This window comes from Melopsittacus undulatus, chromosome Z, assembly GCF_012275295.1.
Source record: "Melopsittacus undulatus isolate bMelUnd1 chromosome Z, bMelUnd1.mat.Z, whole genome shotgun sequence".
In the NCBI taxonomy this organism is placed as follows: domain Eukaryota; kingdom Metazoa; phylum Chordata; class Aves; order Psittaciformes; family Psittaculidae; genus Melopsittacus; species Melopsittacus undulatus.
The window spans coordinates 85,807,422-85,817,762 of record NC_047557.1 but is presented as its reverse complement, the minus strand read 5'-3'; the positions used below and the strand labels follow the sequence as shown (position 1 = coordinate 85,817,762).

General features: G+C 40.7%; 1 long non-coding RNA gene across 1 annotated transcript in view; it reads right to left on the bottom strand.

Annotated features, from left to right (window-relative positions):
• Window positions 1-2,943: 2,943 nt before the first annotated feature.
• The window catches only part of LOC115946985 (uncharacterized), a 16,770-nt gene continuing 9,372 nt past the window's right edge, over window positions 2,944-10,341 (bottom strand). Inside the window, exons 3-4 of the long non-coding RNA XR_004080971.2 lie at window positions 7,842-7,949; window positions 2,944-3,087 (exon numbers count right to left, since the gene is read on the bottom strand). This is a non-coding gene — a long non-coding RNA (uncharacterized lncRNA). The remainder of the gene's footprint in view (window positions 3,088-7,841; window positions 7,950-10,341) is intronic.

Below are 10,341 nucleotides of genomic sequence, written 5' to 3'. Positions count from 1 at the left end.
ATAGCAGCTCCATGCCATTTTTCAGGTCATCCTGTGATCGAAATAACTGGCTACATAAGCAACAATGGCATTACACACATGGGTTTAAAAAAATCAGCTCCTAATGCTCCAAGGAGCTTGTCACAACTTTAAGTTTCATCCCCAGGTGTTGAATGTAGCTTGTGCTCAAAGAGTACAAGCAGCATTTGCCACTGCAGCCAGTGTGGGGAGGGGGCGGTGAGGTCTGGTGGGGTCTCACCATCTACATGGCTTGTGGGGATGGCTGAAGCAGATAAAAGCAAATGTTAAAACTCACACATGGTAGGCATCTTTCCTGACCTCGAATTCAGCCCTACAGGTAGCAGCAGGAAACAGAAACTGAAGTAGGATGGGTGAACATAAATAGTAAGATGAGAAATGTCCCTGTGAGAGAGCTGAGAGGTATGTTGTGACACAACACACAATTTATCAGCACCTGGCAACTTAAGACACAACAAGCAAATTCACCTCATGTGCATCATCATCATCTGTGATGTAACATAAGCTGCTCAGCTCATGCTCTACGCATCCATCAGCCTCCATTAAGCTTTCCAAAAGAGATCTAATAGGGCTGTTTAGTTGTAAAATCTGGCTAGGATACTTGTAAACTAAAGATGTCAAAGGAAAGCCCTTAAAAAGAAATGTAAAATAAAAATTAAATTAGAATTAGGAAAAATTTTTATGTGAAAAAGAGACACAGCAGCGCTCTTTAGCATTTCACATTAAAAGTATTTAGTATTTCACATTAAAAATACAGACTCCTACAGATATTGGTGAATGACTGCTCAGATGCTCTCTTAACATGGGGTCAAGTGGTCAACAGTGCTTGGAGCTCTGCAGCAAAGGGGACTTACACTCTCCTGACAGTATATGCTGCCTCTCCCTTTCAGTATATGCTTTTTCTTCTTGCCTGTCGCATGAACTCTTTCCATCTCCAGGCAGAGCACCTGATCCCTACACCTCTTTGTTATCCCACCAAGAGCTCCCAGACATGGCGGCATCCTGCCCCAAGGCCTGGAAAGATGTCAGTGTGTACTCATCTGTGCTTCACCTTGAGTGGGTGATGCTGGTCTGCCATCAGAAGCTTTTATAGATTGAATTTTGAATGGTAAAAGTGATTAAAACACTGATATCAGGAATGGAGAAGTCTTCCTTAAATACAGCATATCTTTTACATAAATAAGTGAAATCATGAAAGTTTCCACTGTTCTGCGTTTCTTTTCACACAGATAAAACCTTTCCAGGTTCAGCTAGCAACCACTTACTTTCTTCTTCTTAACATGCCAAGAAAAATGCAAATTACAACTTCATTTTCCCCATTACTTTCTAAGATTTCAGGGAGGCACGTGTGTCTAGCAGCAATCTTCAAATATAGAATCTATATGTTAAACAGATGAGCTGCAGGCTATCTGTTCAGAAGGCAAAACCTAGCCAAGGTGTGCTATTCAGCAGTGTGCAGTGTGCAGGGATACCTGGGTGAGAGGAAGTGCAGTGAGCACTGCATCCTGCCTGCACCAGCCTACCTCCAGCCACGGCCACTTAAAATAATGTTAGTGCTTGGTATTGAGTGGAGCTTGTGATGAAATTTTATCCCAATAATTTTAAAGCAGAGACAGCTGTGAGTAGCTGTTAAATAGACACAAACAAGAGTTCAGTCCAAAATATGCATGTTCAACATAGTCCTTTATATATAAGTTGTGCTACAACACCACAAAAATGAAGAAACCAAAACATATTAATTATCTGAAATAGAAACACTCCTTTTTTAAAAAGCAGGCACCCTTTTCAGATGTCTTACTTAAGTGTCACATTGATTTTTTTAAACCTCCGAAGTCCCTTTATCTCAATGCATTTATTTCATGAAACTTAGATTTTGACACATGGTTTTGGTTTATTATGTAATGCTTCAATAAGTAAATGCAAATTACCAATAACGACCTTTTTAATTTGAAACATAACTTGAGCAAAATCAAACTTCTCTGGAAAGAGATTTTTTTCTTTCTAAAGTTTGTCTTATTTCACAGATTAGTTTCAGTGTCTGACACACACACTTTTCAAAGAAGTTCACATTTGATATGAGTAGGATGACTAAAAAAACTGAAAACAACCCCAAATCAACATCCTCCCCTCAATCTCGGAATGTGTCATTAAAACCACATGGATTTTAAATTCTTATACAGAAAATTGCATTAACAGATTTTGACCTCAAGACTAAGCCAAGCTACATGTGTTAAGGGCCCAGCATCTCTGCTCTGATCCACAGGACTGTTCCTGCACACTGACTAAATAAATACAGCTTACTGATGTAATAGCATCCTGCATATGTCTCATATTAATGGTATTTTCCTAATAGTAACAGCATTAAAAGCCTGCCTACTTTGCTATTGAGTTACCCTATTTAGGATAATTTGCCCAGAAAGACTATCCTTGAGCATGTGAATAAGCATATCACTTTATAACACTTAACTTAAAATATCAAAATCAAAGCAAGCTGGCAGTGTGATTCCAGAACTGGTATTTTTCCATTAAAACAGGAAAAAATCTGTTGTGTTTCTCAAATAATTTATTATCTGGATTTTTGTTGTGTTTTCCACATGGAATTGATGAAGAAAAAAGATACTTTTTTTTTTTTTTTCCTCAGGAAAGTTTGGAAGAGTGAAAATTCACACATGGAAAACAAATGAGCATAGGGAAACACTCCTCATAGCTAATGGCTACTTGGTATGTCGCCAGAATTCATACAGATCCTTAAAATCAAGTGAATTATGCCCACAGTGATAGCTCCCTTTCCTGAAGTCCCACAACAACCACCAAATGGCGAAGCAAAGCTGAACTGCCAAATTCAATTTTTCACCTCCCAATTCCTTTCAATTAAATACTTTTTTTTTTTTTTTTTTTTTTTTCTGCAGAAGGGACAATCCATATTTTATAGTATGGAAGGCAGGATTCAGCCAACCCCCCTCTCAGATGCACTCACAGCATCATGGTTATGTGTGCTTTTATCCCATCCTGCACGTGCTGGTACTGAGGGAGCTGGTCAGGGACTTCTGCAGGTTCATCCAAATCACGCTGTTGGGTCAAAAAATAAGTCAGTGATGGAAGTGAAAGCAATCAGACACATGCATCTTCTTTAAACAGACCACTAATGGACAATGGGGAGAATACAGGCTTTTGAAGGAGTACAAAACCAAGAAGTGTTCCTCTCCTGGTTTGTTCATGTGATAAGAGTTCACAAACTCTCAATACCTTTAGAACACACAGGTTAAGAAATCTGCCAATCATCATGCAACAGATGAAATAACTGGTGAATTTATATGCTAGAAAATTTAGGATGGATTTCACAAATATCTGTTAAGACTATGATAAATATTTATAAACAATCTTCCTTGCAGAACATGTCTCTGTCATTCATTCCCCTGCAATGAAAAACCTGGAACAATGGAACTAATGACTACATTGTTCCAAAGTTAAGTAGTATATCTAATAAGGAAAATAGTCAAACGAGCCAAATTCTTTATGAACACAACAGTGAAGCAATTAAAATAAATGTGATTTTCCAGATCAAAACTTCTGTCTGTTAATTGCTATATGGCACCTATCCTAGTTATATGAGTTTCCCTTGCAGCTGTTTTTATTTCATGATACATTCTGAAATCCCAGGAGCCTAGTGCTGGGATCTGCCATACAGCCAGTTAGCCTGAAAACCAGGACACTTATCGAGTGTTTATAATCTGGGTAGATGAGCTCTCAAGACAGGCCTTTGAGAAAAAGCACTTTCTTGCCATTTGCATTTTGTTTGCAATGTGTTTCCAATGAAGATAATTTATTGGTGCATACTTCTTAACCTGGGGTATGCAGGTTTGCTGCCATATGCAGGCGAAGTCAGGATGCTGAGGGATGGGAGCAAGGAGGTGTCCCCTCCTGCCCAGCACTTAAGCATGGGGGCTGAGAGACAAATAATACAGACACAATTCAGTGTTTCTCTTATCTTGCATGTTTTCTAAGGCCCTGCATCTGACAGCTTCTCTTGGGTTTTATTTTTGTGCAGTTCCTGCCATTTATGGGTGCTGAGCTCAGGAGAGGTGGGGCAGGAGGACTGCAGCCTCTGCAGGGCCAGAGAGCTGTTTTAACCTGCAAACAGAGCACCCTGGAGCTGAAAGTGCACACTGGAAGTCTGACATATTCCAACCAGTTTATTTGAAGTTGTATTTTAGTATCTGTGGGTTGTTAATGAGATTAAATAACTCAGTTACAGGGAATGACAAATGCAGTTTGTTCAACATTAAGCAGATATTGGCATCCTTAGGTGCAGCTCAGGAGATGGTGATCTCAGCTATTGAACAAGCTAAAGCCATGAGCAATATGATATTGATTAGACAATGGGTATTGTATTTACCCACATAGTTTTATTGGGTGAGGCTCCACGCAATGTGTTTTTATTTGGGAAACTTAAGGAAGATAATTAAAAATGTTGTAAGGAGAAACTAGCAGCCTTCATGCTTTACTTTTTAAAGGCTGCAGATGTCTTGTCTTTTTCTTTAAAGCTGCATGTGCTCCCTCCTTACCTTCCAAAAGATCAAGGGTAATAATACTAACAATAATAATGCTGGAATTTTTCTACATGCCTCAAGAGAACTTTAATTTTTTCCAGAAACTGTTTTCTGACAATAGTCACCTCTTCTACTTTTTCTTTTACTCTGCCTGTGCTGTGGTGGCTGAATTATAATGGAGTCTTTGAATGTGGGGCTTTTTCTGTAGAAAACACTCTTCTCACTAACTGAAACAATGTAGAATTCAGCTGTCCTTCACAGTCAGTTTTTACCTCCATTCTGTGCGCTCTGTACAGTTCCTGCTTTCCCCTTGCCATTGCCAGGCAGCACTGATGCAAGTGTTCATTTTTGTTCTTGCAGAACATAAGATGGTTAAAACTTGAGCTTTAACTCAAGTTAACTTCAGCTCAAACTGTAGTCCTCAGAAGGGCCTGCATTGCTAGCGTGGGTCAAAGGATCCCTGTGTTACTTTGAGGCCATGCCTCATGCCTCACAGTACTGTAGTACCTCATGCCACAGCTGAACTGGATGTGCAAAACCCAGAGCTTCCAACCTCCAGGGGATGTGGTTACATCAGAATCCTAGGCAGCCTTATAATCAGACTAAGCTTTATGGTGAAGGACACTGTGATGCTTCAGTTATTCTTTGCATCTTTTTGTCTTCTGGATCTCAACTGGAAGAGCTCAACCACTGCCAAACACACACACACTGGGAGAAGGGGAGACAGGGAGGTAGCACTGAAAAGCCAGCTAAGCACCAGCCAGCAGCATGCTGAGGTGAGACCGGATGCCAGCCAAGGGGGAAAACTGTTCAGGGTTTGATGTATAGCTGAAAAAAAAAAGACATATCTAGGGCTGGATAACACTCCTGAAGAGGAAAAGCTACGGCACAGAAGCAAGAGCAGAAAATAAAGGGTCTTAGGGAGTAACTTTTCCCACTGCAATCACCATCTGAAGCTGTGGGGCTGGTGATGGTTGCCAAGGGCCAGGGCTGCACATGTCTGAGGAGCAGCTGGACAGCATGTTTGTAACCAGCTTTCTGGATGGTGGTTAGGGTTGAGTTACTGTTTGCTTACAGGCACCAGAAGCTTCTGGAGTCACAGCCACACAGTGAAACTGGCACCACCAGGCATTTCCCTCTTAGGAAAGGGGAAGCCTCCCATGGGAGGAGAGCAGCACAGAGGTTTTAGAAGTCAATTTTAAAGTGACTTGGTATTGAACAGTTCTCGTAAACCAGGAAGTCCCAAATATACACAGACAGGAGCTGTAGCTTTGGTAATGCTTTGTACTTTGCAGTTCCATAACACACACATACCTCAAGTCCCGGGTACTGCAAATTGTGAGACAGTATCCAGGCAGCAACCAGGACCTCCCCTCTGCTCAGCCACTGCCTGCTGCAGGCAGGTTGTGGCTGAGTGAACAGCAGTTGTGCTTCTACCAGGGATGCCGGGAAGCCCAGCCTGGTGTGCATCACAAAGAGGATGTCTTCTTGACTTGTCACATCCACAAACATCTCAACCCATCATTTGAAGCATCCCTGAAGAATATGCCCTATTTTGTTCTTTCTTCCTTTTTTCTCATTAATTGCATTCCCTTTCTCTGATGGCTTTTTTTTATGTTTCCATTTATTCTTTTTTAATCCCAGAGCACTATTATGTTTGCCATTGCCAACACTATGTTCCTTTTTCATCAGAAGACTGACTCATAGCATCTTTCAACTTGAACTCGCTTTTTGTTTCTTTGGGACTCTGGCCCAAGCAACACAACACACAAGGCACCCTCCCAGACTTGACACACAGAGAGGCATCTGGTTAACATGGGGATGAAATATGACCCATATTTTCATTTTCTTTGCCACTGGGAATTTTACCATACTGAGATTATTGTATCCACATTTAGGTGTGATAGCTTATCATTTCCCCTCCCTCCATGGATGACCATTGCTCTCCAGCTCTCCAGGCTTCTGGCCATGAGGCTTTTTATTCTTCCCCAGCTCAGTCCATCCCCAAGCCATGGGTTCTACTACCAGCTCCAGTTCCCGTTTGCAAGGCAGCTTCTCACAGCTCCCTCTACTCTTGGACCTGATGCTTTCCAGCTCTGGGATGTGAAAGGAGACAGGATGTGTGGAGTATCTGAAGGGTAGGTGAATGGCTTCTGGACCTGCACTCAGGGCAGCTTCTCCATCTGCATCATGTCACAGGAATACAAAATGGCACCAAGTTGTACTATTCCTCATTAGATGTGGGCAAACTTGACTAGAGCACAAATGCAAAAGCTTATCTTTCTTCAGTTGCTTGTAATTCATGCTTGAGCATTATTTGGGGCTTAAGTCAGATTCTTCTAAATAGGTCACAATTCTTCTCGACACACATTCCTGCCTCTGACTTCTCAGAAACATGCATTCTTAGTCTGTCCCCATTTGTGTAACACCTCAGGTGCCCTCTTATCAGCTTCACCAGCTTATCAAATGAATCCACAAAACAAACAGTTTCTAAGTTGCTAACTGCGTAGGGTTCAGGCTTGAAAAATTTCCTCTGTCTTAGGTGGCAGTGGAATCTCTGTCTGATTCGCACGGCTGACTTTGCCCATTTTAATGATGCTTCACTGATAGACCACCAGCCAAGTAAAAGTATCTCCTCTGGTCAGTTGCATCAATGAGAGAACAAAAGACTGCAAAGAAGGCCAAGAAACTCCAGTCCATATGGGGTTTGCTTTCTGAAACAGATGCAGTGCAGTCCATGCTATAAAACAGAATTAATTTTGGCCATACAGTGATTGATTCCCCAGATCATCACAGCATGTGTTAGACATTAGTCCTTTTCTTTTGTATAACACTATAAGGGATTTGGGATATCCAGTGATACAGAGGGAGATAAAAGAATGCAATGAGATATAGAGTAGAAGAGACTACAACACAACATGACACAAGGATGGCATAGAGCTCTTCACTGACCTGGCAGGATATGGTTTTATGATATTTATGCATGATAGTTCTGATAGCTCACACCAGCTCACCTTCCTGTTATTGAAAATTATAGTGATTGCTTGTTTCGAGCCCAAAGAAAAAAAAAAGAGGGGAAGATGCTCTAGTCACCTCAATGAAAGGGTGAGTCTAACATTTAAAAATACTATGGGGGAACTATGAACCAAATAAACACCACATCTCTTACTCAACTTGCAGATAAATGTGGTTTTCAGCGAAGTTGTTTGGCCAGTGAAGACTCTTTGTAGGGGTGGGTAGCTCTCATTAGGAGAGAGAAGTTTGGACATTCACCTGCATCAGAATCCCAGATGTTTGCTCGTCCTTGAGTGCCACTTTGGTGTGAAGTAGCAAAATTCTGGAACTGGATCACAGCTTGTTTCTGTGGTCATCTTTGTATCACTGAAATGAGTTGAAGTGTTATTTTACAATGGGATACAGGATGCCTACAGGCTTTTATGTTTTATTTTTGTTTCTGTGAAGTTATTTTTTACTTCCTCTGCTGAAAACAAACAAAATGTTAAATGTCTAATTGAATAGACTGTTGGAAAAGCCCAATAGGAAGGCTGAGCACATGAACTTCTGTGAGGCAAATGCCTTTGTTTCCAAACAGTCCAGTGATAGCAAATATTTATTGACATTTTCCTTCCACAAGGGCGTTAACAATTATAATTTGCTAGTACGTACATCATGAATAGTTTCAGATTCTGAGCAGAACATCTGCTGGTCAAAGATGAAAAAGCCTTGGAAAAAAAAAAAAAGATTTATTTTTTCCAGGGCTATGAATCTAACAGCATCACAAATTATCACTAGGAAAACATTTCAAAAGCCTGAACTTGCACTTATGGAAAAAGGAACACAGATAGAGGAAACAGATAAATATGCGTTGTGTTAGTAGTCTTTGTTTTCTGAAATGATATATTGTTCCGGAGAAGCAGTTAACAAACAAATTATTGTCTGTGTCCAATAGAGCCAGATCTTTGGTCCCACCGAACAGATGTTGAGGTGAAGCAGATTAAAGCTTAATTCACAATAGGGCTGTACCACAGGAAAGGTGCCCTAAGTTTATCTATTGTTAAATAGTATAATTTATCATCTTAGAGGGCCACAGAACAATTTCTGTTCCTTTTCTACTTTTTGAACAAAGATTTATAACATAGATAATCCCCAATTTTAGATACTTACTGCAGGTTACCTTTGAAAGAATTTCCCAAAAGACTGATAACCCCTTTTTTCCCTTAACCACAGTCAAACCAGTGAACTAATATGATGCCTGCTTCAAGTAAATGTATTTGCTGCCTCTGTGCATGATAAGTTTTCATTTAGTCTATGATCAGCTGACAGTATGCAAGTTTGCAGATACCAGTAATTGAATACAGATAACCTTGGTTGTTGACCTATGCAGAGCCATGACTGTCTAGTTTCCATTGTTTCTGCTTTTGCTAGTTGACACAAAACTGATGTGGGCTGAATTTCTATATTAGGCATCCATTATAGTGGGAATTGCTTATTGTTATGGATGGATATTGCAATAAGTTTCTATTTATTTAACCTAATAAGACAGAAAAAATGAACCTGATTGGGCCAATTCAGGATCAGATTTAACCCTTAGCTACCTGGTTAGTTTCTGCATGGATAACATTACAGCAAGGATGAGTTTGTTTGCAACAGTTACAACTAGCTTGGTTTTAATTTCACCCTGTCTGTGATTAGTTGTGCAAGTTTTCAGTTACCTATAAGCTTACTTAGGTCTAGATTTTAGAAATCTACAAATACAGTATGGGTTTACAAATACCATAAGAAATATAGTAACCTGCTTACAGAGAAGGTATGCTACTGCAGCCTAAGAATGACTGACCCAGTGGCTGCAGAAGGGCAGCAACAAAACAAGACAGCTGTCTTTTCTTTTTGACTATTAAAATGACTGTCAAACTGTGGCCCTACTGATATGGACAGCAAAACTTCAAGGCATCTGGTTGCCTGGCGTTGGTGGCACTGTCGGCAGTTTTTTTCCACCTGAAAGGAACAGAAATACTGCCTGAAATCCTGATGGACTGTCCACTGGCCTTTTCAAGAAAAGTGTTCATTAAACATGGGCTCACAACCTGGCTATTGAGCCCCTTGCAGAACCTTTATGTACAGGCTGGCTATTCAGGCCTTGCTAATGTTATGCACCAGAACTCATGCAAGGTTTGTTCAAGACCATGAAAGCAAAATGGCCAGCTGGAATCCTGATCACCTTGTGGAATATAGTGAAGCACATGGAAACGTGATACTGCTGCTCGTATTGAAATCTCTGCTTTTAGCCCTTTTCATAGCAGTGAGAGTGAGTAACACGAAGTCCCACAACAGCTGAATTCTGGTTTTGTTCAACTGCAGTGTCAATCAAGTTAGCTAAACTGAGCTGGATTTCAAAATGGCTTTCACCCCCTCCTATAAATGGTTTTCTTTGCAAATCCAGTTTTAGAAATCTAGCAAGCCATGAAAGAGAAACTCTTAAACATTCCTCTTAGCCACCTTTCTAAACCATGTCAGCTAGCTCACAGGTCCTTGGCTGTGAAGATGGACACTGGGAAGCTATGGGGATTCAGTGCACAGTAAGGTGTCGCATTCCTCTTCTGTGTGCACTTAAGGTTGAGAGATGCCTAGAAGTATCAAATACTTTAGTGAATAGACCTTTTACTTCTAGAAGGCAATTTTTTCCCCATCCCCTGCCCCCACGCACATTGCTGCTTTCAAGGAGTAATGAGCACAAGGTCAACACAGTCTTTTTACAGACATTTTCTTTCTTTGG